We start from the raw sequence: 27554 nt of genomic DNA, 5'->3' as shown, positions 1-27554 counted from the left end.
TAACTAGGGGTCTCCTATTAGATCCCCCTCGGGCAGCCCTCTGCTTTACCTTCTGTCCTCTGATAGCAGAGACCATCAGAGCAGCGACTCGGCATCTCTAGGGTTTGGCCACACCCCGTCAGGGCATAAGTGGAATTTGGTGTTGGCCTACCTCCCAGGATGCCCGTTCTCACTTTCTGTGGGATTCTGTGCGTTCCTTAATTCAGTGCCAGATCAGCAGTGCACCTAAATGAATGGGGTGTGTCTTTCAACGTTTAATCTAGTATTTCAGTTTTTAGTGAGGAAGGTCCTTCGGGGTATCTTATCAATCACACCTCTGGAAACAGAAGCCCCAAAGCCTGTTCTATCGAGGTTGATTATTTCCTGCTAGGTGCTAAGCCTGGGGTTTCAACAGGGCTCCAATTTCATGCGTGCATCGTCCTACAAGCAGCATACAAGTTACCACTAGAAAAAATGATTCTTTCTTACCTAACCTCAGACCTTAATTAGGCAGGTGGTCGAGACTTATTTGGGGGGAATGTTTGAGTGGCAGGAAGCCTCAGTAATACGGGAGCTACATCTTCACATCTTAAGTCAGCCCAAACATTCTTCACTGTTTCCATTGTTGGAACAGTGGGAAGCTTGGAATGGGGTTTATAATGCAATCATTCTTCCAAATGCATAACATGGCACCAGTCCGAGCACTTGTAACCGTCTCCAGAATGAACAGAATGAATCCAGATTCTACTGCAACTGTCTGGCTGGCGGGAAAATGATTGGTTGGTTTACAGGGAAGGATAAAGTCCATGAAAGTTGTTGTTTGAGTTTGTTCTGTACATTGTCTTTTCTTTCTCTCCCTCCTGCTCTTCATTTCCTCCTTCTTCCCACAGTACATCATATTTTTATAAAAGTCACTGGTTTCGAAATTCCATTTAGAGATCAATAACAGCATTCATAAGTCAAGCAAGATGAAACAGTACATCCCACTTAGCTATTTTCCAGAATTAGAATCTTCTCTTTTATAAGGAATCTGTTTCTAAACAATTATTCTATGATTGTAAGCCTGGAAGGCATTCAGATTAAGAAAAAGGAAAAATAAGTGTTTCATAATAATTCTCTTTAAATGGGAAATGCGTAAGACATAGTTAATGTTAATAGCATTCTGTTACGATATGTTTTCTTTTTAATTCTTTGGGACACCTGTGAATTCACTGCCAACCCATTATTTATAACTTACCTGTGTTCTACTCTCCCATCTCGTCCCCGTACTTCCCCACTCGCCCAAATCACCACTATCCTGGATTTTGTGTTTATTCTTCTCTTGACGTTTTTAGTTTGTAGTTTTATCAAGTACCTTTGTATGTTTGAACAATGTAGTGTTTCGTTTCATCCGTCCTTGAACTTTATAAAAAGGGTATGTAACATTCTGAGACGTGCTCTCCAGTGGTTGCAAAGATCAATCATGTTGTGTGTATCATTCGTTGTCACTGCTGTAGAATATCCTGCTGTTTGAAAATACTATTCCCTTGCCAATGGTCATTGGTGTTGCTTCTAATTATTTTTTGCTATTTTGAACAGTGCTGCTAAGTACATTCTTATATCTGTCTCTGGACGCATGTCGAAAGATTTTGGGGAGTTCTTATCTAGAAGCGGAATTGTTGAATCGTAAAATGTGTAAATATTCAACTTTACAAAATAATGCCAAATTGTGTTTCAAAATGATTGCGCCAGTTTCTGTCCTAATCCTTGGTGTGTAAGCGATCCAATTCATCTGCATACTCTTCAGTATTTGGTGGTGTTACACTTAATTATTTTTGCCAGCGGAATGGGTAAAAGCAATATATCCTTTATGGTCTTGATTTGTGTTTCTCTGACTCTTGAAAGTTGAGCATCACTTCATATGCTTATTGGCCTTATGCATTTTGTGCTGTGCCTGTTCACATCTTTTGCTCAGTTTTCTATTGATTTGTTTGTCTTTTCAGTATTATTTTTTATTGCTTTGTAGAAGACTTTTAATACAGTCTTCATAAGAAACCTTTATCTGTTATGTGTGGCAAATACAGTCTCTTAGATTGTAGTTTGTCTTTTCGTTTCTTTTAAGTAATAATCTTCAGTGAGCAAAAAACAAGTCCCTCGCCCCCCAAAATGTGAAACATCCATTCAACAAACAGCAAACATTCATTTTGTGCCAACTGCTGCTCCGGGTCCCAGGGATGTTGCTGGGAGCACAGCAGACCAGGACCTCCCTTGTGTGGAGCTGACTTTGGGGAGGTCCACTTTTGACTTCACCATCCAACAATCTGTGGGAACTTGCAAAACTATTTCAGTTTTTGTCTCTATAAATGGAGTTTGGGACTCTCAGCCCTGCCTTCCTGATGGACAAACCAGAGGCTTTTGCTGACTTTGGTGAAGGGGGCAGGACTAGCCCTCATTGTCTCTGTGTGTGTGTGTGTGTGTGTGTGTGTATGTGTGTGTGTTTTATTTTATTTTTTATTTTATTTTATTTTAAATTGGAATTATTTATTTATTTATTTATGGCTGTGTTGGATCTTCGTTTCTGTGCAAGGGCTTTCTCTAGTTGCGGCAAGCGGGGGCCACTCTTCATCACAGTGCGCGGGCCTCTCACTATCGCGGCCTCTCTTGTTGCGGAGCACAGGCTACAGACGTGCAGGCTCAGCAATTGTGGCTCACGGGCCTAGCCGCTCCGCGGCACGTGGGATCCTCCCAGACCAGGGCTCGAACCCGTGTCCCCTGCATTGGCAGGCAGACTCCCAACCACTGCACCACCAGGGAAGCCCCTTATTTTATTTTTTATTTTATTTTATTTTAAATTGGAATTATTTATTTATTTATTTATTTATTTATTTATTTATGTATGGCTGTGTTGGGTCTTCGTTTCCGTGCGAGGGCTTTCTCCAATTGCAGCAAGCGGGGGCCACCCCTCATCACAGTGCGCGGGCCTCTCACCATCGCGGCCTCTCTTGTTGCGGAGCACAGGCTCCAGACGCGCAGGCTCAGTAGTTGTGGCTCACGGGCCTAGTTGCTCCGCGGCATGTGGGATCTTCCCAGACCAGGGCTCGAACCCGTGTCCCCTGCATTGGCAGGCAGATTCTCAACCACTGCGCCCCCAGGGAAGCCCCCATTTTATTTTATTTTAGAGTATAGTTGATTAACAATGTTGTGTTAGTTTCAGGTGTACAGCAGAGTGATTCAGTTACACATATACTTGTTATCTATTGTTTTTCAAATTCTTTTCCCATTTAGGTTATTACAGAGTATTGAGCAGAGTTCCCTGTGCTATACAGCAGGTTCTTATTAGTTATCTATTTTAAACGTAGCCGTGTGTACATGTCAATCCCAAACTCCCAGTCTATCCCTCACCTCCCACCCTTCCCCCAGGTAACCGTAAGTTTGTTCTCTAAGTCTGTGAGTCTGTTTCTGTTTTGTAAATAAGTTTGTTTGTATCATAAGCAATATCATATGGTATCTGTCTTTCTCTTTCTGACTTACTTCACTTAGTATGATAATCTCTAGGTCCATCCATGTTGCTGCAAATGGCATTATTTCATTCTTTTTTATGGCTGAGTAGTATTCCATTGTATATATGTACCACATCTTCTTTATCCATTCCTCTGTTGATGGACATTTAAGTGGCTTCCATGGCCCACATTGTCTCATGGTGCCATCACAGGCCTTTCCTTGGCGTGGTGTTCTCATGTCAAGGACCTTATTCTGCCTTCTAGCTCCCCCAGGAAAATCATGAGCTATCTTACAATGAGGTCCGATTCTTTGCCATGCATCACGGGCAGTGTTCAAAGAAAACAAATACCCTTAGATAAATTCAACCCAATACTCTGAGTACTGTTTCAATGTTTGCTGAAAATTCTCTCGTTGAAAAAGTCTCATTTAACATCCTGATGGTGGCACATCCACAGGTGACAAATGTGACAACTCCAGGCTCCGGCGTCCCCCCATCATATACGGGCATGTGTGCACTCCAGTGAGGTAAGATGCTGCCTGAGACTGGGGCTGGCAAGCAGGAGCCTTAGAGTTCTCTCTTTGGAAAGATCACTGCGTTATTCTGTAGGAAATGTCTTCTTGGCACTTACCTTGAGGATAAAAGGTGATGCTCCTCGACTAGCTTGGGCATCAGTGAACTTTCCATATTTGACTTAATTCACCAATGGTCAGAGGTACGCAGAGATGACTGACTTCCTCCTGAGCAAGAATCACCCCCTGCTACAGCCTCTGCCAATAGTAAACATTTATTGAGCGTTTACCTGTATTCATGAGTATTCAGTCTTTCTGTCTTCACAGCAACCATATGAGGCAGCTGTATTTATCCTCATCCTACAAAGGGAGAGGTCAAGGTCAAGGTCAAGCACTTTGTCGTCTTAAGGCAGGAAGGACCCCCTACTCCCACCTTATGTCCCCTGAGGGAAACCATTGACACTCCCCCAACAGTTAATCGCAGTTGGACTCAGCCTGCGAGCGGAACAGCAGGGCCAGGAGCTTTGGCAGCATCTCAGGGGGGTGGCCGAGGGATGGCATAGCGGCGGGATGCTGCCGCGGGCCGGTTATCCGATGCCAGTGGACCGCTCGTCGTGGGACGGACTCCAGACTCCCCAGCCTCACCCTTCTGCACCCTCTGGAAGGTGAAAAGAGGGTCAGTGACCAAGTGTTTTTTTAATTAAAAAAATTTTTTTAAACCTTTTTTCAACCAGGCCCTAAAGAACTCAGGGCCTTGCAAGCGTATCCCAGGAGAGCAGGTAATGACTGGGCTGGGAGGAAACGGTAACACGAATCAGCTTGGTACCGGCGCTGATTGGCTGTAACAGTTTCTGAAGCCCTCGCTGCCCGGGCCTTTCCCCCGCCCACTCCCAGCCTCATCAGCCTGGCGGCCTGAGGAGCGGTGCCCGGCCACCCTGCGCCCCGCCGCTCCTGGCTGAGCCTCCCCGCAAAGGCGTAAATCCAGGGGCCCTGCACGGAGGCTGAATAACGGCCACGTAAGCACCTGCCCAGGAGCTGCCGTCATCCTGACGTTCGATTCGCTGTCAGCCACTTGCTCTCAAACATGCTGTGTCATCTTGAGGGCTTACTTAGCACTAAGCAGATTTACCGCAAGGCCGTAATCGCAAGGGAGAAAATGAACCTTTCCTGGATGAAAGGCACGGAGAAACTCCCCCGCTTTCCTTCTTTCTATTCGTCTTTTAGGTATTGTCATTTTCCACTGCGAATAAGATTTCCTATAGCAACCGGCGGCCGGGAGGCCGGGGTCTCCAGTTTCTAACTGGTTTACCTTACAGGATGCAACATTCTGACTCTGTCAGTTTTACTGCTTCTGGCACCGAGCGCTAGTTCCCTCGGAAACGTACACTTGACGTTGCGGCCATAGGAAGGTGCTTTTACAGCTGAGCAAGACCCTGCAGCCGGTAAGTGCAGAAGCCAGGAGTTCTGTAGGGCTTTCCCTTTTGGTTTACTGGCGTCATCATCCGAGGTTTATTAGGTCTGTCTGTACGTGACGCCGCTCCAGGTGTTACCTCTACCTTCCACCTTGGAAGAGGTGCCAGAGTTTCTCCTCTGGGATCCTCTAATCTGTAAACTCTTTGCTGAAGATAATAACACAGGAGTATGCCAACAAGCAATGGCTAAGGTATGGCTGATAGAAATTGTTGAACTAATTGAGTGCGCTGGAAAATAAATTAGGCATATAACCCTCCGAACCAATTTTCAAAGAATTGGAGTTCCAGACATAGCAAAAGTGTGCCAGAGATCACGCACCCATTCGTTGATGAAATCAGGAAACATTTGAGGAGCTTGTAAAAAGCAGCTTTCTTGGCACACGAGGGGAACTGCGGAGTGGGCTGGCAGCGAAGTGAGTGATTGCGCAGAGCTTAAGGGTGACCAGCAAGGAATAATTATTTGATGAGGGAGACATTTGGGGAAGTTTGGAGAAAAGCGATCAATCATGGTAGATTTTATAAGCGCCAAGAACAGGATGTGGTATGTAAGCCATTCCAGGAAACGGGGCCAGAGTCAGAGCCTGGGCTGACCATTGGAGGAGGGCAGGTATCCAGGGCTCCCAGGGGAAGAAAGGCTGCAGGGGGAAGCAGCAGAGCAGCCTGGGCCGCAGGGAGCATGTCACGAGGAGAAAGAAGCCTGGATCGTTAGGGGGGCCGCCCCGTGAGCCAGGCTCCATCCAGATCCTGAGGACTGGAGTGGGGGGGGTGGGGCAGGGCCGCAATCCCGGATGAGCAGGGACACTTGGACGGGTTCCAGGACAGAGATGCAGGCACGAGGGAAACTTGGGCTGGGGAATGGGCATCGCCGGGGGAGGACGATTTGATGCGGGATGCCCGAGGAGTGAGTACATCGAGAAAGGGGCCCAGGAGGAGCAGTGAGCACACTTCCTCTCCAGGACGCGGAGGGGCCAGTCTGGCTCGGGGTAGGGGCTTGTGCTACGTCGAGCTGCTGCCTGAGCTTCTCCCAGCCGCGGTTGCAGGGGCTTTGACTGGGAGCTTCGGCTGTTGAAACTGGCAGCGGTAGGGGCAGGAGATCAGGCAAATCGTCACAGAGGAAAGAACACCAGTCACAGGAGCAATGGGCTCCCCAGTCCCCCACCCCCCCAGCAAAGTAAACAATCCTCTGGGCACCGTCTGAGAAAGAGTGGAGCCCTGATGAGGCCCCCAGCACACGGACCCAGGTGAGGTCCCCAGAGCCTGGAAGTGAGAGGCGCTCAAAGAATGATGGAGAAATGTCAAAATGACCCAGGGGCCAACCTGCAGTGGCTCCCACTGGCCAAATCTGGGATATTTTGATCATCAAAATATATGATGATATTAACAGATTATAACTCAGTGAGTAAAACAAGAATGTGTGAGTCCACTCACATGAGTAAATAATCAAGGCACAGGGGAAAGCCCTCCTTAGAAGAAAGTGCTGATTCATACATGCAGAATGAATGATGGGTTTAGGAAAATCACCATTTGCCAAGGATCCTAGTAATGATTGATTCAAGCAAGGATCATCTATGAAAGCTTGATGAGGCAGAGGATACTTACAGCATCTAAATGTATCTCCCCCCAGATTCCTTATTAATTACAAAACGGAAAAGTAACATCTTCCCAGGGGAAAACCTGATGGGCTGCACTTTAACCAAGGCACCGGAGTTAACACACTCTGCCTCCAACCCAGTAGAAAATCCTTCAAACCGTATCCCGGCAAACCACCGTCATCCCCCGCTGAGGGATCGCCAATCCCCTCATCACTTGTGTCCCTGCCCCCTGCCCTGCCCCATCCCCCCGTGCACCCAGAGGCCACTGTCAGCACGGCAGCCCGAGGGGTCCTGTGAAAATGGGAGTCAGATGGCCTCACTCGTCTGAACAAACCTGCTCGCCCTCATCTCACTCGCAGCCGAAGCCCAGGTCCTCACAGTGGATGAGGGTCGGGCGCTGTGTTTCCAGCCTCCCACTGCCGCTGCCTTGGGTGCATCAGGTGCGTCCGTATCTCCGGGTTGCGGCCCTGGGGCTGCTGCTCCTGCGATGGTCTTCCCCCAGGTACCTGTCGAGCCTGCTCCCTCGCTCCTCCAAGGCGTGGCTCAGCCCAAACCTCTGTCGACACCGCTTTCCGTGGACACTGTTTAAAATGGCAGCTTCCCCGCTGCCCACCCTGGGCAGTCCCCCCTGCTGTGCATCTGCTAACGCTTTCTGACACACCGTGTGATTGGTTATGTACTTTTGCCAACGGTTTCCTACACTAGCATTTGAGCTGGGAGAAATACCTCCCCGGAACCCAGGACACAGTGGACACTTAACCCACACTTGCTGAAACGTTGAGCGGTGGCGTACCTACCGTGCGTCACCAGCACTGTGCTCGGCGTAGCATGGGGTACACAAGAAGAACGCCTGAACGGAACTAAACAAAACCCATTTGCCGCGGTCTCCAGCTCTCCAGAACCTGGCATTTCCGTTGGAGAAGTGAAGCGGGTACAGACTAGCGTCAGCGAGGCATCGGGTGTTAAGTGCTTGGTCCCTGTGCCCGTGTAAGCCGGGCTCCAGGAAGGGAGCGTCCCAGGGCCGGCGTTCTAGACTGGGTAAGCTGGCTGCTTTGGGGGAGAGGCAGGGAGAGTGACACCCCAGACCCAAGGAGAGATGCTGAGGTGCTTCTTCCGGAGCCCGTGGTGAGGGAGGCCACGGGAACACAGGCGCCGGGTGGCAGAGTGTGGGTCAGGCCAGGCTGCGGAGGGATTGCGGCTCCCAGGGCCCTTCACGCTCCCCCCAGCTCGGCCCAGCCTGCTGTCCTGGGCCGGGGTCCTCCTTAGTGTGCCTCTCCTGGGAGCACACCTGCGACCGAAGTGAGGCTGGTGCCGCGTTCCTGGGAGCCACCCCAGGAGAAGTGAGCCAGGCGGGAGGAGGAAGCTGGTGCTAGTGCCACCCGAGCAGGGTACCACGGGGCACCACTGCGGCCGGGGGCCCAGCCTGCAGGAGACGAGGCTCCGAGGGTTCTCTGCTGGGACGTGGGAGCATCATCTCCCCCGGCACCCCCGGCCCGAGAGACGGCCGCAGCTCAGAGAGCTGCAGGTGACGGGGGGCCCAGAGGAGCAGCAGGGACCTAGAGGCCGGACGCGGCACCGGAGCATCGGCGCTCGTGCAGCCCACGCGTTTCACAGTAAGGAGGTGTGTACGCTGTGGATCCCATAGAGGGGAGTGAGAATTCTCCTTGCATCACCGCAGTGCCTTGCCCAGTTTAGAACTCCTGTGAAACCTGGTCCCTGGTACTTTATAAAGACACGGAAAGAGCTGGCCCATCCAGTAAGGCAGACAGAGGGGACTCGACCATCCTTCCAGCTAAAGACTCTGTAAATCAGGACCAGCATCATGGAGCCTTGAACAGGCATTCTCCCCCGTGGTGACTGAGCGTGGAGCGAAGAAAGGAAGCACCAGTCACCCCCCAATTCATTCACAAGGGCAGTGGCACTTGTAATTAGTATTCAAATTCAATTCCATAATTTCCAGATACAAAGGTAAAGGAAAACCCACATGTCTCCTGGCTGACTGTCCGTTTTCGAGAAGATGGCAAGCAAGATCACAAGGCCCCGGGCAGCTCAGTGCCTGAAGGGAAGCAGCCGCGGCCCCTCGCGTCCTGTGGGAATCTCAGCACAGAGGCGAGGAAAGGGGTCTGCACGCGGCTCTCAGTGTCCTGGCCGGCAGACCCTGGAGGCAGAAGCTCGGACTTCATGAGAGCGGGGACCGTGTCTCCAAAGGAAGACAGGCCAGCACTCAGCCCTGCGTGCTGAGTGGGAAACGCCCTTGAACTCTGGAGGTCCGTCAAAACCGTTTCCATCCGGAGCAGCCCCCCTTCCACCTGCTGGTAACTGGAGAACGCGGAGGCACTTCTTGTTCTGGCGGATTTTTCTTGATTCCTGGACCTGCCAGGAATGCGGCTTTGGGGGCGGCCAGCCAGGCCTGAGGTGTGTGAGGCTGAGGCATTTCAACAGCTGCTCCGGGGCGGGGGCACCGGCACGTTTCAGTTGTCTCGGGGCAGTTGCCATAGAGTTTAGTTCCCCCTCTAACCTTTAAAGGGACCCTTTATAATCCTGGTTGGGAATCCTGTGAATGAGTCAGTAATTGGGACCATTTACTTAATCGAGGAGGAGGGCAGAGCCGCAGTTTTGTCCTTCTCTTCAGGGATGCTCTGGGAAGCTCTGCCCAGGGATCTCCCGCCTGCCTTTGGAGCTCTGTGTCCAGGGGGCCCGGAAGGAAACACTCTACTCCTTCCCCGCAACTCTGGGCACAGAATGGGTTCCCCGATGGGGCTGGCCCAGCGATGCCCGCCGGTGTGCATCAGACGTGGGCCGTGGCTCGGGGCCTCAGGAGGCGCCTCCCCTCCAGGCAGCCGCCCGACGCCCCGGGGCCTGGGCTGGACTCTCCCCGCCTCTGCTGGCCTCTGTGGCCTTGGTATTGTCCATCTCCGAACCTCTCCTGCCTTGCTTCCGCCTTCACATTCGTATTCAGACAGGCATCCTCTCACTGGTCCTCACGGAAGCCCTGGGGCTGGTTCCATCAGGGAAGGCAGTGAGGCACAGAGAGGTTGCAAGTCGGCGAGGGACACGCAGCTGGCAAGTGGAAGAGATGAGATTCAGAGTCGGGGCTTTTGTCTCCAATCCCAGGGCTCTTCCTGTTTTACTCCAGGGCCCCCGCCAAAGTCTCCCAGAGAAACAGCCGCTTAAAACTGCTGTCACGTATTAACAGGAAAGGGATGGGTGTTCCCCTCACGCGTCCCTGTACGGGTCGTGGTACCCGAGGACGATTCCCACGCGGCAGGGGCGGGGGTTGGTTCCCAGGTAGAAAGATGATGAAGGCAATGGTAAGGGCAGCATCACTGACCAAGCTCCCCGTCACAAAGCTCAGCGAGGTATAAGCACCTTCTTCAGATTAGTCCTTTGAACAACCCTGTGGTTTCAGTAATATAATCATCCCCATTTACAGTGAAGAAGCCGAGGCGTGCTTAAATACCGTGGCCCTGGGTCCCAAAGTGGTACCACGGGATGCAAGCCTCCAGGTCCTGCTACCCCTGAGTTAACGCTCGGGAGGTACAGGGAGGTGCTGGGCCCGGTCCTCGTACGTTCACACACTCACTCAGCTCCAGCCGCTCAGTGCACTCCGCACCGTTTCTCCCCATTTTACAGGCAGGCAGCCTGAGGCACAGAGTCTAAGTAACTCGCCCAAGCGTGCAAGCCGCCGGGGCGAGCTGGGGCCCCGGCGTCGTGGTCTAACCACTCACACTTGTTGGTCCGCTGTGGACGTGGCAGGTCACGCCTCGAGGTCAAGGGTGAAGGCGGATCCGGTTCTCTCGATGCCGTGTTCAGAAACCAGGTCCTGTTTGGATTGTTGATGGTGGTGGTTTAAAGCAGAGGGTTTGCCGTGGCAGGAACTTGAAAGAGCCTCTGCTTGTCCAGCCTCCGGAGCTGCTGAGAAGCTCTCTGCTTCTGGAACTGGGCTGGAGGGCGGTGTAGACAAATGCTCTGCTCACAGCCCCGCTGGCAGGGGGCTCCATGGGGGCATCTGTTACCACCTTTAAAGAAAAGGTGAAGATGAGAGAGGAAATGTACCTGCCTCCATTTTTCTAGGGGCGTACATTTCTACGTGCTAGTTAACGAACAGAATGGCACTGGGTCAGTGCAGTCGTTATGCGCTGACTGTCGGGTGAGTGCCGTTCTCAGGTGGGGCTTTGGACCTGAGCTGCTCCCTCCCACAGCGGGAAAGGCAGTGCTGCTCTACCTTGGTACAAAGCTCCTCCTGAAAAAAGGCGGTGGTTTCCACAGAAATCAAAGAAAACGTTCACCAACAGCATCAATAATTAACTTCTGTTCCTTACTGTCATCCCCCAAGGAGGGTGCTTTTAAGGGAAGATCGTCAAAAGACAACAAAGAGAGCTGGGTGGTGGTGACATTACAGGAGTCCGGGACCTCCCTGGAGGAGGTGCCCCTGGAGGCCGAAAAGACATTAGTCACGTAGACCAGCTCCAGGATCACACGATCAGTATTTGGTAAGAGCTAAAGCTGAGGCGTGTGAAGCGAGGAAAAGCTCACCTCGCCCACCCGCTACTGAAACAGCACAGAGGGCCACGGCCAAGCTGGATACGCCCAGACAGGGGCTCAGCTTTCCTTAAATCCGCCCATCCATTCCTACCCTCCTTCAGGAGGCTTATTCAGCTACACATGAGGCACTTTTTAAGTGCTGGAGGTGTAGCGAGGGGCAAAACAAAGTCCCTGCCCTGATGGCATTTATATTTTAGTGGGTGAGAAAAAAAAGATACATATATATAATACACTTACCTACATATATACTATATAACATACAATATGATTAGTATATGTGACATTAATGTATCATAGTATACATTATTCTATATAATTTAATAGTATTGAATATGTTTATTAAATATGAAATATCGAATCTAAATTTAATGCAAATATTAAATTATATCTATGTTTCATATATATGAAATCTCAGATAGTGATAAATGCTGGTCAGTGTAAGTGGCAAGTGTAATAGCCCCACTATAAATGCCTCCTGTATTTTACCACAGAATAAAGCAGCGGGGCAAACAGCGGTATTACTGTTTCAGGATGGACGGTGTCCAGGAAGCCACTGGGATAAGGTGACATTTGAGCAGAGACCTGAAGGAAGGAGGAGAGGGCAGTGCTGATCTGGGGGAAGAACTCTCCAGGCAGAGGCTCCAGGGGCAGAATCCCTGAGGCAGGAACAGACGACGTGTGTGTCTGAGGGGCCAGGAGGAGGCCCCAAGGCTGGGGCAGAGGGCGCGGGAGAGAGGTGTCAGCAGGTGAGGGCAGGGAGGTGACGGGGCCACCGTAGGCACGTCGTGGACCAGTGTCAGAATCCTGGCTTTTACCCTGAATGAGCTGAGATGCTTTGGAGGGTTATTACCCGAGGCGAGACAGGACCCGATCTACTGAAGACAGAACAACACAGGAGTGCTCGGACTTCCGAGTAGAAAATAGACCCAGGGCAGCAAGGGGAGCTGGGAGGCCGTTTAGGAATGTTTGGCGATCGTTCAGGCCAGAGATGATACCAGATGCTGCCAATGGGCCAAGTACGATGTGACCGAGAACTGACCCCTGGGTTTAGCTGTGGGGAAGCCCTGGTGACGTGGTCAAGGGCAGTTTCAGGGGCGAGGTGAGGATGCAAGGCTGACTGGAGTAGTCCAGGAGAAGATGGAGAAGAGGAGGAAATAACAGCAGTGGGGACACAGGGACAAAAGAGTTTGCTTTTAGAATGGGGAACAGCATGGTGTTTGGATGCTATTCAGGAGAGGATCTAGTGGAGAACGGAAAGGTGACTTCACGGGCACAAAAGGAGACAGATGCTGGAGAGGTGTAAGGGGACGGGGTCCTCTGTCCCACTGGAGGGGCAGAGCTTAGACGCCATCAGAGATGGTTCGCAGTTATGGAAGAGAAGGCAGTGTAGACAGGCGGGGGCAGACGAGATGGCGGGGTGTGAGGAAGCACTCCTCTGACCGTCTTCTCTCTCAGTGGGATAGGAAGTAAGGTCACGTTCACACAAGATCAGTAGAGGGTGAATTTGGTGATTTGGAGAAAGAGGATTTGGAGATTTCCAGAGAGAAGAGAAATGGTGACATAGTCTCCTAGGAGAGCGAGAGGGTGCAGGGACCACAGAATCCTCGTAGGGACACAAAGGTCCTTCTCGAGTTTGAAGTGAAACCAGTCAGGTTGGTTGTGCATTTTTTTCCAACTACATTCAGCCTGCAGGTTCAAGTACAAAATCGGTGGAGGGCTGGATTCAACTAGAGTTAGGATTTTGCTCAGGGGAGCAGGACACAGGGAGTGAGGTCACGGGCTATAGGGTCAGTGGATTGTAGGTCTTAGTGGGGTCAAAGCATTGCTGGAACTGGGTAGTAGAGAGAGTAAACTGTAAAGTTAGGAGAGTGGGTTGCTCGGAGGCAGCATGACCTCATTTGCTAATGGAAGGAAGGTGTATTGGCTTCCTCTTGCTGCTGTAACAGGTTATCAAAATTTATTGGCTTAAAACAATACAGATGTATTATTTTGTCATTATGAGAGGTCAGCATTCTGAAATGGGTCTCACTGGGCTGAAATCACGGTGGGGCCCAACTGTGTTCCTTTCTGGAGGCTCCCGGGAAGAAGCCACTTCCCGGCTCTTTCCAGCCCACAGAGGTCACCCACATTCCTTGGCTCATGGTTGTCTTCCTCCGTCTTCAAAGCCATGTTCTCACATAGCATCGTTCCGCCGTTCTCTTCTCTTCCCTCTTCCACATTTGAGAACGCTTGTGGTTACATTAGGTCCACCTGGGTACTGCAGTATACTCTCTCTGTTTAAGGTCAGCTGATTAACAACCTTAATTCTGTCTGCAACCTTTATTCCCCTTTGCCATGTAATGCAACATATTCACAGGTTCTAGGGATTAGAGTGTAGACCTCTTTGGGTGGCAGGATCATTACCTACACAGAAGGAGTGTAGTTACTGGTAAAGACAAGGTCTAGGTATGACCGCGGGAGTGAATGGCTTAAGTGGGGTAGAGGACAAATCACTGGAGGAGAGAAGGTTTGGGGGATGAGAGGCTCGGTATTGCAAGGGGTATCTGAGAGAGTACTGAAATCACCAAGCATTAGAGCGGGAATAGTATTGGAGAGAATGAGAGTCAATCAGGAAATAAAAATCACCAATGAATGGAGAGTAATGACCAGGGGATGAAGCAATTTTCATTGACAAGCTGTTGGGTGAGAGGAGGTATTGATAAAACAGATGCAGCTGAAGTTGGTGTCAAGGGAGAAGACATTTTCCAAGCTCTGCTTCTCTAGAAGATTCTTAAAAGGTAATCAAATGACAGAGAATTTCATCAGTGCAGAATTCCTTTATTCCATGTCTCAAGGTGAGCTCTCATACTTGTACGGTATTGTTTTATATTTTTCCAAACATTTAAACATCTATTATCTCCATATATGCTCAACTGTGAGATGGAAACAGACAAGCCATGTTGTCCCTCTTTCTTAGTTTGGAAAATAAGGGATCCACTGGTAGCAAATAAGTGGAAACGTTAGATCGACCGTGTGCCCATTCAGTTACTGAGCTGAGTTATTGAAGATACTGTGGAAAATACAACAAAGAATAGCATCTAGTTTCTGTTCTCCAGGAGATGAAACTGTTGGGTCAAAAATCCCCTGGAGAATCTGATGAAAGATAAGAAATTTTGCCCCTAAAAAGGCACATACACACAAAATTTTACTTATAAGTTCATGACATCCCCAGTTTCCCTGAAGTCTCAAGGGGTCCGCGTATCCCAGGATAGAAACCTCTTGTCTAAATGCTGGGGTAAAACCATACGCAGTAGAAATGGACTTAACAACATTAGGTCACAAGGGAAGGTATGATTAGGCACCAATGAGTGGTACAGAAAATAGGAGTTCTGAGTCCTGAAGAATAAAGCATCACTGAACTGGGGGATAATTACGGAAAGACTGCATAGGATCTCAAAGAATTGAGATGGTTGCATGAAAAGAGACAGAATTTCAGGCAGGAAGAGGGAGAGAAGAGAAATTGGAAATTAGCTTGGAATGTTCGGGAGACAGTCAATAGACCAGTCTGACCATCTGTGAAATGTGGGCAAAATGACTTCTAAGGAATATTTGTGAAAGAGAAAACTCTTGGTGAAAGCATCCTCCACCCCCCCCAAACATTATTAATACGGTAGATGGATTTGATTCAGGATGAACAGCGCATAAAGTTATTATTGTAATTGATTCCGTAGGGATTTCTAAATGTGTGGTAAACACTTTTAAAAGGTCTCTCTATCTTTAAAAGAAAATATTGAAGCAGAAAAAAGTAACTTTCTCCTATTCCAAGTGAGAAGGTTCTCATAAGATCATATAAGAGCTCCTTGAATATTACATTTTTTCCTGTGACTTTTATGTACCTTTTAAGTGTTCTTAGCTTCTTCTGAAAAAGTGATTTATGATGACCAAACAAAAGCCCTTGTTTATAACTGGGAAAAATAAGGCTTCCATTGCTCCAAGAGTTGGTGTAAGGTCCCAAGCTCATCCTCTGCTTCTCTTTCCTCCAACTTTCTTTTACTTTCTACAGAATATGAGCCGCCATGTGGCAGGGAGGAAGTAAAGTGGTTGGTACACTGTGGCTACTTTAATAGCATTTAAAGAGGAGTCAAATCTTTGAAGAACACAATATCAAATGAAAAACAGAGGGATGATGATTAATAATTCTATCTGGAGCTCTGAGTTGCTGCACTGGAATCCAGATCTGAGGTATCACAGGGAAAAATCCTGTGCAGGACTCATCAAGGGACTGAATTACACCACAATGCGATCCACGTTAGCTATGTGGAGACCGTGGAGAAATTCCCTAAAAGCAGATTTTTCTGAGCTAAATTCCCCCTGGCAGCATAGCCATCGAGAGTAATTATGAGCATCGCAGAATCATAGAATGTTAGGACTGGAAGGGATCTCAGTGTCCTCGGGTCTGACTCCATAATTGATGCTTGGGGTTCCTCTCCAGCACGGCAGCTCCTCTCTGAATAGACGTATCTGGAGACGGGCGAACTCAGCGGTGTGCTGGTAAATGCTTAACAACTGGACCCCCAAAGAAAAAAGAAAGACTCTGACTGGTAGCATTTGCCCATTTCCATGGCGTAAATACTCCCTCCATGGCCTATTCGAGCTTCCAACAAGACATCTCCTTATGTTGTATTTCCACCGTGTTACATCCGATACAAGTAAATAACCTTAGGAGCATAGGTAATAGTAAAACACAGTAAAATAATTAGAAAGTGATGAATTTGGAATATTTTTTACCTTTTTATAGAAGTATAATTTAATATAATGATGTTGTAGGATTCAACTTATAATAATGGCTGTATGTAATAATTTGGCCAGGCTGGCTCCATCACACCACTGACGAGAGCCCTAGAAAAGGACTGAGTTCACCCTCCCTAGGAAGGCCGTCAGCTGGTTCTGATCAGTGGAGACACCACCCAAGCACTGTCTTCTTGGCCTGTTCTCTCTGCCCCACTCCCACTTCTCTGTAGTTTCTTCCAACAACAAACACCATCCACAAAAATAAACTCCAGCTGGATTAGTGACCTAAATACAAAAGTAAAATCTTAAAGAACTAGGAGATACATAGATGGATATTTTTATAAACTTGGGGCAGGAGAGACTTAAGCATGATATAGAATCCAGAAACTATGGGAAGAAAAAAAAGAAGCATGAGCAGACTTGATTTAATAATTTAAGACCTTCGTATAAGAAAATATTTCATTAGAAAAAAGTTCAAGGGAATTCATAGAATGGGAGAAAATATAAGTGCTGTATCTATCAAGTTAGTAGCCATACTCAATAAAAAAGCTCTTAGAAACTAATTAGAAAAGGTATATTCACCCCTGTGTTAAATCACATCATTATTTACAATAGCCAAGATATGGAAACAACCTAAGTGCTCATCAGTGGATGAATGGATAAAGAAGATGTGGTGTATATATACAACAGAATACTACTCCGCCATAAAAAAGATAAAATCTTGGCATTTGTAAAAAACCTGGATGAACCTTGATGCTATTATGCTAAGTGAAATAAGTCAGACAAAGTAAGATAAATACCATATGATTTCACTCATAGGTGGAATGTGGAAGACAAACAAACAAAATAAGTGAACAAATCAAACCAAACAAAAACAAACAGGTCGATACAGAGAACAGAGTAGTGGTTACCAGAGAGGAAGGGGTCGGGGGAGGGGGTGGATGGCAAAATAGATAAAGGGGGTCAACCGTATAGTCATGGCTGGAAACTAAAATTTTGGTGGTGAGCTCGCTGTAGGGTACACAGAAGTAGAAATATAATGTTGTACACGTGAAACTTACATAACATTAGAAACCAGTGTTACCTCAAAAAAAATATTTAATTAAAAGCTCTTAGAAATCAAAAAGAAGACAAAAAATCCAATTGAAAAATGGGTCAAGGATATGAACAAGTAGAAACCACAGCAAAATGATATGATACCTTTTCACCTAACAGATTAGTAAACGTTAAAATGTTTGATAACCCCAGTGTCGGGGAAGCCATGGGAAACAGGCATTCACACACTGTTGATAAGAGTATAAATCAAAGCAATCAACTTGAAGAGAGAAAAACAGTAATATCTAAAATAGAAAAATAAGTTAAAACGCATATACCCCTTGACCCAGCAGTTCTGTTATGAATTTATTTAAAATTTTTAAACTGAGGGACTTCCCTGGTGGCGCAGTGGGTAAGAATCCACCTGCCAATGCAGGGGACATGGGTTTGATCCCTGGTCCGGGAAGATCCCACATGCGATGGAGCAACTAAGCCCGTGCGCCACAACTACTGAGCCTGCGCTCTAGAGCCCGCGAGCCACAACTACTGAAGCCTGCGCACCTAGAACCCGTGCTCCGCAACAAGAGAAGCCACCGCAGTGAGAAGCCCACACACTGCAGCAAAGAGTAGCCCCCGCTCGCCCCGACTAGAGAAAGTCCGCACGCAGCAGTGAATACCCAATGCAGCCAAAAATGAATAAATAAATAAAATTTTTTAAAAAATGAGCTAACGTCTGTGTAAAAAAACGTTTGTCACAGCATGGTTGTACCTGTGTAATATTAGATACAATAAATGTTCTCTTATAGGAGACTGGTTGGAAACCTATGGGGTAGCCACAAAATATAAGGCAGTTAAACTGTTACTTAAAGATCTTGTATGTGCAAATAAAAATGGTCTCCAAGACTATATCATTACGTGGAAAAAAGGTTCCAGGCACAGTGTTTAGAATTATTCCACTTATGTAAATTTAAAAGGATATGTGTATATATTTGTGTAGTCATGTCTTTTTCTGGAAAGAAATAAAGGACACTGTGAATAGGCATTACTGTTGGGTAGAGAGACTAGAGGTTGGGAGGTGAAAGATGTTTACCTTTCATTTTCTATCTTTTTATACTTAAAAAATACCAGGTTCGTGCATCACCTTTATTTAGAGAAGAAACTCTTTTTTTTCCCCAGAAATAAATCAGGGTGTCTTAGTTTTGGCTCCCCAGAAGCAGACACCAGGACAGAGATTTGAGTGTGAGGGTTCATTTTGGGGGTGAACTTGAGAAACATGAGTAGGGAATGGAGGAGGAGAGCTAGTAGGAAAGGGAAGGCTGTCCATCAAGAGTGTCTGTCAATCAGGTTACCACTGAGAGCAAAGGAACGCTGAGATCCAGTGAAAGACTCAAAACACAGTTAACCCTCCAACGGGTGCGTGTCCATTAGCTCCTGTGGGTCACTGATTGAAGTCTGCTCTGGGGCGTTCATTCCATGGCTCACACACAGACAGAGCAAGCTCTGGTGGCCCTGGGAAGCCTCAGGCAAAGAGTCAGGACAACCTGCCTGGCGATGGTGGGTGGAGGGATGTAGGTGAGGCACTGGCCACATCTGCTACAGAGACCACAGCCGTCGTACCAGATTCTAATAAACCAATGATATGTGCGTATTTGCTGACTTAGGAATCAAGTCTAGGAATCTCCCTCCTGATATATACTAACCTACCTGGGCCCTGATCAACAATATATGTAGGAAGACAGGTTTTATTACAGAATTGTTTTTGATTTTTTTAATTGAAATATAATTGATTTACAGTGTTGTGTTAATTTCTGCTGTACAGCAAAGCGATTCAGTAATATATATATATACACACACACATTCTTTTTCATCTTCTTTTCCATGACGGTTTATCACAGGTTATTGACTATAGTTCCCTGTGCTATACAGTAGGACCTTGTTGTTTATCCATCCTATGTGTACTAGTTTGCATCTGCTCACCCCAACCTCCCACTCCATCCCTCCCCCACCCCACCTTGGAGACCACAAGTCTGTTCTCTGTGTCTGTGAGTCTGTTTCTGTTCTGTAGATAGGTCCATTTGTGTCATATTTCAGATTCCACATATAAGTGATATCATGTGGTATTTGTCTTTCTCTTTCTGACTTACTTTGCTTAGTGATAATAATCTCTGGGCCCATCCATGTTGCTACAAATGGCATTATTTCATTCTTTTTCATGGCTGAGTAGTATTCCATCATATATGTGTACCACATCTTCTTTATCCATCCATCTGTCGATGGACATTTAGGTTGTTTCCATGTCTTGGCTGTTGTGAATAGTGCTGCTGTGAACATGGGGGTGCATGTATTTTTCTGAATTAGAGTTTTGTCTAGATATATGCCCCAGAGTGGGATTGCTGGGTCATGTGGTAATTCTATTTTTAGTTTTCTGAGGAGCCTCCATACTGTTCTCCATAGTGGCTGCACCAACTTACATTCCCACCAACAGTGCAGGAGGGTTCCCTTTTCTCCACACCCCCTCCAGCACTTGTTATTTGTAGACAGAATTGTTTTTAATACAGTGGAACCAAAGCAAAAAATCCAACGTGAATGTGAACCAGTAGGTGATGAATCGAACACATCGTGGTGTATCCTATGTAAGAAGCCAAGAGAAAGGGTAAGGTGTATCTTGTTAGCTTTCATGACAAAAATCTCTGAGACACGTTACACTGTATAACGATGTCCATAGCAGGGTGTCATTTTTGTAAAGGAAAAAACAAAACAAGCAGGTGAAAACACACACAAACTCCCAGTCCAATATATGTGCACTTATGTGTACACAGAAAAAGATCAGGAAAGATAAACAAGTCCCAGGAGTAAATGCAATTTAAAGTATATGTTGTTGTATGTTTGAATGTCTTATTATATGCTTTAATTTACTGTAAAACCCACATTGTATTGAAAGGGGGGCTAGAAATCATGTATGTTTCATAGATTACTGCAGAGACTAGCTGAGGTGATACATGTAAAATGTCTAGCACAGAGAACCACATGCAGTCAATCTTCAATAAATAATTGGTATCAAAAGAGATGGCTTTTCCAGCCTGAAGAGCCCTTGGGTGTAAAGTGAGTCAGACGTTCTTCATGTCCTCCCACACCTGTTGACTGGTCCATCATTTGCGAGCCTCCTACCAGCCAGGCGTGGGGGATTATTTAGGGAAGAGGACCAAGTCCCACCCTCGTGAACTCACATTCTGCCAGGCAGGCAACAATCAAATAAATGTGCAACAGGCCACGAGGTATCAATGCTCTGGAGGAAGATGAAGCGGGGGGTGGGGGGGTGGGGGGGGAGGGGAGAGTCGTGGGCAGGGTTGCTGTTGTTTACAGATGGTCCCTTATAAAGTGGTGTTTGAAACTTTGAAGAAGAGGAGAATATTTGAGGTATCAGCTCTTCGAAAATAGGGAAGAGTGAGTGCAAAGGCCCTGAGGTAGGTGTGCTTGGCCAGTTTGAGGAAGAGCCAGGAGGCTGACGTGGCTGGAGCAGAGGGGACAGGGGAGGGGGGGCCGGTCCCACAGGCAGCAGGCTCTGGAGCGTGTGGGTGTGGGCAGGCTCACGGCAAGGCAGGGGGTTCGCCGAGTGAGATGTGATGTGATTGCAGGGGGCGGGGCTGGTTAAGCGGCCTGGATGTCTTAACATCACTGTGGTTGCTGTTCAGACAGTGGACGGGGAGAGGGCCAGGTGGGCAAGGGAGATGGGAGGAGGTCCTCCTTTACAGGTGGGAGAAGGAAGACCCTGGGTATGACCATGGCAGTGAGTGCGGGGAAGGAGTGGAGGGGGTCACGTGAAAAAGAGTTGAAAGGTGAAAGCAGCAGAACCTGGTAATTCATTAGATGTGAATTATGAAGGAGAACTAAAACAAAAAAAAAGCCAAGAGTGAGGCTGAGGTGACACTGAGACTGCTGAAAATAACAGCTGTGAGTAAGTCTTGAGGGAAAGGGCTCTCAGGAGCCCTTGCGCAATCAGAGTCTCCAGCCTCTTGCCCAACCAGATCCCCTTCTACCTAACACACACTTGAATTCTCCAGCTGCACCAAGTTACTGAGTTATCCAAAATGCCTTTGCCCTACTTGGCTGCCTAGGAACTCCTCTTCATCCTTCAAAACCCAGCTCAGGCATCACCACCTCTGGGTGGCTTAATGCTACAGCTCAAATGAATCGTTTGCTCTTCTGCATCACTCTGGGCCTCGTGCACAGTCTAGTGCACAGCTTCCCAACCAATGTGAAGTAGCACATCGGGTATGCAAATAGATCACAGGCGTGCCCTTGGGCCTTGAGGTGTCCAGTTGGGCCTAGAGTAGCTGGAGCTCCTGGCCAGTCACCTCCAGCTGCCAACAGCACATCCATTGACCCTAGAGGACCACACAAATGTTACCAGTTTCTGTACATGCGACGCTCTGGGGGGAAGATGGATGCGCTAAGCGTGCTAAATTGGAAACTTTAGTCTCCGTTTCAACTGAGGCCACAAGCAATAGATAAAATATTCCAAAATGAGCTGCAAGATTTGCAAGGAATGCTTATGAAGACCAGTTTTCTATTTTCAGCCCACCACCCACCTCCAGACTATACAGGGTGACACAGAGGCCGAGGAAAGAACTGCAGTTCACAGGCGAGAATTTCTGGGGAGAAAGCTAAGCGGTGGGTCCCACCCAAAAGAATGGGGTGACTCCCTCAAAACAGTACACAGGGGCTTTGAGGAAGTATTTGGAGGCTTAACCTATGTCCCTGAAGCTGGCGGAACACAGTGGGCTGGAGTCTGGCTGGGTCTGGAGGGAGAGCCTGCTGGGTCAGCCACCCTGACGGCCGAGCAAGGAGAGGCGGCCGCCTGGGGACCAGCCTGCACTCAGAGTTGGTGGGCAGCGGGCTCACAGCGTTTGCAGATGGCGGGATGAGGCCCATTCAGCAGAAAGAGGGAGCAGGGGGCCCAGGTAGAGAGTGAGGCGACCCTAGTAGGACGCGACCTTAGAGTCCAGGAGCCGAGGAAAGAGTGGAGAGTGGACAGCCAGAGGGGATGCGCTCAGCAGAAGGGGCTGCGGTGAGACGCTGGCGGGACTGTGGCCGAGCTGGGGACGGGGAGCTGGAGGGTCTGGGAGAACCACTGAAGGCGTCGCACGAGAAGGAAGCTGCTGGAACATGAGTGGGGCCGAGAGAGAGAGGCCGATGCACTGCTGCTGGTGGTCCAGGAGCGGCTCCCGGCTCCCTGACTTTCCCCCTCACCTCCCCTGCCTCCCCCCTCTCCGCGGTAGGCAGGAATCCGAACCACAGCTGGGGGTGGGCTGGCTGGGGGCACCTTGCCCCTGCTGCCCTCAGCCCGCGGTCCGTGCCAGGGGGAGGGGCGGGCCAAGTTTTCCTGTGCAATGAAGTGTGAAGCTTTTGATTATCACACTTGCCTGGCCATATAAATCACTGAAACGAGCTGGTGTTCTGAGATTTAAATGACTGGGACGTTTCTCATGTCTAAATGTGATCAGGAAAGTCACGGGCCCCTGATTTTCGCGCCCCCCCCCGAAAGCTCTAAGGAGAGGCTGCAGGTAGAATGGACTTCCCTACTCGCTGCCCGCTGCGGTCCTGGCTTGTCCGTCCTCACAGGTGCGCCTCTGACCGCATCCTCTCCCCCCTCTGCATCCGCTCCTTGAGGGCAGGAGCCACACTCACGCCTGTCGGCTCCTAGGATTTGGGGCAGCGCTGGGCGCACAGGGGGCACCGTGGAGTTTGGGGGACGGACCCAAATGCCATCCCGTCGCGCTTCATTTCTGTTTCTTTCTCCCCAGTTTTCTCAGTTGGAGCTCCTCGCCTCTGTGCCTGGAAGGAGTTGCAGGTGTGTGTGGGGAGAGAGTGGTCACCCACATGGCCCCGGCGCAGCTCGGGGGGCCCCCAGGTGAGTCCGGCGGGGCTGACAGCCAACACCAGTTCCCTTCACCTGCGAGCACCCCTTCATCCCAGCGCCATCCCTCCCACCTCCCTGCTCGAAATAGTTTTTTCCAGCCTCACCCCCAGCGGACACCCCCCTGTCACCTTAAGGAGCGTCACCTCTTTCTTACCTGCGTGAGTTGCATTTGACATCCCTTCTTCTCCATCTTCGTTCACTTAGAATTCCACACACGTGGTGATACAGGTGTCCCTACAGCTACGTCACTACGTCTGTGAGACAGGCGTCACTTTGTCTACGTCACTACGCCTGTGTTACAGGCATCACGCGGAATGAGGATGCAAGAACTGCCACCTGGCTTCCTCTGAACCACTGCCACGTGCGTCGTCCCCATGTCGCTCCAGACGCTGGGGACGGCCGAGCTCCAGGGCCAGTCAGCCTCCAAGGTGGGACTCGATTTCGCCACGGGGCAACAGCTAAATCATTTTGCTGAGTACCTGAAACTAACGCAACATTGTAAATCAACTCTATTTCAATAAAAGCCAGTTAAAATAAATGATGGGGACAGAGTTAGGAAGTGAGAAAAATTGTCTGATGCCAAAAAGCACCTGAGCTGAACTGGAAAGAAGGTGTTTCTGAGGAACTTGGTCAGAAAACGTGGCAGGCAGTCTTCGGGCTTGGGTTGTCTGTCTGCAGCTGTGACACATGGTCGTGACCGCCTGCACCATTATTTGGAGACTCAGGCAAGACTAAAAATGTCTAATAAAGTGTGCTTCACGTTGATAAGGCTCTGGAAGCAAGAATAGAATTTTATTGTTTAGTCTGGCAGAAATTACTAAAACAGTCATAAATGAAAACAGTGCCGCCTGATTCTTTGAGCTATGTACACGAAACGCTCTTAAGTCCATAGGGTTTGGTAACCGGGTGATTACTTGCAGTATGTGAACGGAATGATTTCCTCTTGGCCAGAGAATACACGAGGAAAGGAGATTACCCCCCTTATGGAGTATTTGCTGTGTCCCCCTCTGTGGATGGGCCCACCGCTATCCCTTCACTTCCTCTATCGAATACAAACCCTGTCACACACCTTGCCAACCACTCCTCACCTGTGGCATCGTTCCTCGGAGGCGGGCAGAGGATGGTCCAGCCGAAGGCAGGACCACAGGAGAGGCAGGAACCTCCAGCCCACTTTCTCCGCATCCCAGTTCCGGGATCCAGGCCAGGCAGCACAGGGGCTCTGCCTGTGGCCCTCTCCCCTCTCAGAGGGAGGACAGGTGCGGAATTGAGAAACCGAGGGCTACGGGCGCTCCCCTTAGCTTCTGCCCTGGCACAGGGCAGGCACCGGGGTGCCCTCTTCCACTTGGGGTACCCGCCAGGGATTCCCAATTCCCCACAGGACTACAGTCTTCTCCTTCTTCAGGCCTCGCATGGTCTCTGCTTTCCCCCAACAGGAGAAGACCTCGGCACCATGACCTCAGGGCCACGCAGAAGATGCCTGCCCTTCCAGATCCTTCAATGGGGGACAAAGGCTTTCATTCCTCCAGCAGAGATGGGGCTGCAGTGCGAACCAGAGCTTCCCAACCTCTGTGCCAGTTGTCAGTGTGTTGACAAACTGGTCTCCTCGGGTGTCGGGCACCTCGGCAGGGCCTGGAGCCTCCCTCCTCATCCCTCTCCATGGTCCCTGTGATGGTACAAATAGTACCATTCCCTGTGACAGCCATGACATGCAGACAGTCTAAATGACAGCAGATCGTCCTAGTGAGGAGATCCTGGTGAGGATGGGCCCGAGTTCTGCCAGAGGCATCTCCGCCCCTCAGCTTTTTAGCCAGAGCATCACTACCCACCAGAGGGGCGGCCGGGTGCAGGGCTGGGGGCTCTGCTCCATCCCCGGGGCGCCGGGTGGACCTGAGCCCTGTGGGCCCCACCGAGCTTTTGAAGTGGAAGGTTCCCCCATTATTCTAACCACCCCAGAATCCTCCCTGGCCGCTTTTCTTTTTCTCCTGTTTCACCCAAGGGTAGAGTTGGCCCCAGCCAGCATCATGCCCTCCCCCTTCTCTGGCCCTGTGCTGGGAACTCAGAAGCAGGTGTGGGAGCCCGTGGCTGTGCCCTTAGCCGCAGGTCGCGGGGGACACGGCCTCCGTTAGCACGCCGCAGGAAGACCCCAGAACTGACAACCACGCTCGGCTTTGGGGGGTTTACAAAACACATCCTGCCCCCCAAAATTGCAGGGATATTTTAAAATTCAAATGGGTTATATTTTCTAAGCAAGAGCTACATTGCTTTCCCAAAAGCAGTTTTCAGACATTTCAAAAACTTTAGCTGGTGAGTCAAAAATCTCCTTTTACTCTTTCTGTTTTCTCTCGCTCTGAAAATACATACATATGTATACATAAGCACACGTCACACTTGGAGGCGTATCTTCTAGGATGTAAATAACAAAGGAGAGTGTGGCGGTTGGAATCCTGCTGCTTGGAAGAGATGGGTCTGTGCTCTGCATCCCAGCACAGCGTTTAGCGCATTGTTACGTACGGAGCCTCTGTTCCCTTCACGTGCACCCCCGTCTTCCGCTGCGCTCGCTGACCTGACCCGAGGCGGCTGGGCTGACGTCCCGCGCTCGCACCACGTGCTTGGAGAGTTCCCAAGGCCGGCAAGTCAAATGTTGCGGCCAGGTCATCGCCTGTTTCCAGCAAAATGAGTTCCTATCCATTTAGGCCCATCTTACTGCTCTTTGTTATAACTATTGCCAAGGAGAAACGAGCAGGTTTGGGTACCACAAGGCAAAATAATATTTGAGATTTTAACCTATGCTTATTTCTTAATATTGTAAGCACCCTATTGTGATTTGGGAACTTTTGTGTTAGTCTTCGATCCTTCTCCCACGGAGTCCGGGAGGACTGGGTGCCCTGGCCTTGGCCTTGGGATGCGCGGTCTCACTCCCTGTGCACAGAGGCGGCGTCCTTTGCACACGGCGGGGCTGAGTGGAGGCTCTAAGCTCGTGTGGCCTGAGACATTCCATCGCAGAGGCTCTCCTAGCAACATGGCGATGCCAGCAAACCCAACAATGACCTTTTGTCGTTAGCTCTATAAAGCCTGTGGCATGAGTCTCACCAGGAAATTCAAAGGATATTTTGCAAGAGAAGAGCGATTTCCAGCTGAAGCTTTGAATCGGTTGCTTTCCTCCAATCTGCAAATACCAAACTGGACCAGCACCAGATTGTTGCTTCAAGAGCAGGACGTACCCAAAGAGGTGAGTCCGGACCGGCCCAGTCCTGGCTCTGGTTCGGGAACCACCTGTGTACCACCGGCAAGTCACTTAACTCTCTAGATCTCACTGCCCTCATCTCCACGCGTGGACAGTTACTTCTTGACAGCGCCGGGTACTCGCTAACCGTCCAGATTCCTGGGCTGACACCCGTTCTCCTGCTGCATCAGAATCTCTGGGGCTGTGCTCCACAAACGTGACTTTCAACCAAAGGCAAATAGATGACATTGCTGAACAATTGTAAAAGTGCTTAGGTAACTAGCTTTCTAATGTGTTTACTTGGCATAAAGAGGGCCAGCGCACACTTAGAATTGGCATGTTGTGTATATGGTGGGGAGCACGTTTTTCTCTAATAGATTTTAGAAAGGACTAAACCAACCCATTTTCTTTGCTGTTTCTGATTAACTGTCCTCTATAACAGACTGTAAATCATGCACCCCTATCAGGAAAACACTTTCGAGCATGTGTTTCCAATATTGGCACTTTAAAAATATTGAATATTAATATCTATTTATATACTATATTGTGCTTTAGTAGGAACATATTATGAATATGTTCCTAATATTAAAAAAATGTTTTTAAAGGAAAAAGGTTGAAATAAGATTTAAGATTTTGATTAGTGAAAATTTTGGTTTAGTACTTTGTGATATAGCGAGATCAAAACCAATTTGTAAACAGCAAAGATTTACTATATAGCACAGGGAACTATATTCAATATCTTGTAATAAATTATAATGGAAAAGAATAGAAAAAGAAGAATATAGATACATATATGTATATATATGTATGTATAACCGAATCACTTGGCTGTACACCTGAAACTAACACAATATTGTAAATCAACTTCAATAAAACAAACAAGAAACAAATTTCTGATGTTGGTTTTGAATTCGCTATCTTTTATTACTTAGTTATAATGAAAACGTGCTTCACAAAGATACATAGATTTAAGTGGAAGAAGTGCCCTTTTTTTCTGTACTTACTAAATTATGATACTGATTTTTTAA

At 48.7% G+C, this 27554-nt stretch overlaps 1 long non-coding RNA gene across 3 annotated transcripts in view; it reads left to right on the top strand.

The window, feature by feature from the left end:
- The window catches only part of LOC133081659 (uncharacterized), a 99456-nt gene extending 72337 nt beyond the window's left edge, over window positions 1-27119 (top strand). For 2 of the 3 annotated variants that reach the window (XR_009698892.1, XR_009698891.1), the window contains exons 2-3: window positions 23188-23294; window positions 23508-27119. This is a non-coding gene — a long non-coding RNA (uncharacterized LOC133081659). Of the gene's footprint in view, window positions 1-5328; window positions 5412-23187; window positions 23295-23507 lie in introns of those variants that run through there. The other variant, XR_009698890.1, reaches the window with a different exon arrangement.
- Window positions 27120-27554: the final 435 nt, after the last annotated feature.

This window comes from Eubalaena glacialis, chromosome 2, assembly GCF_028564815.1.
Source record: "Eubalaena glacialis isolate mEubGla1 chromosome 2, mEubGla1.1.hap2.+ XY, whole genome shotgun sequence".
Taxonomy (NCBI): domain Eukaryota; kingdom Metazoa; phylum Chordata; class Mammalia; order Artiodactyla; family Balaenidae; genus Eubalaena; species Eubalaena glacialis.
Note: the sequence above shows the minus strand (reverse complement) of the source record. Positions and strands in the feature narration are given on the sequence as shown.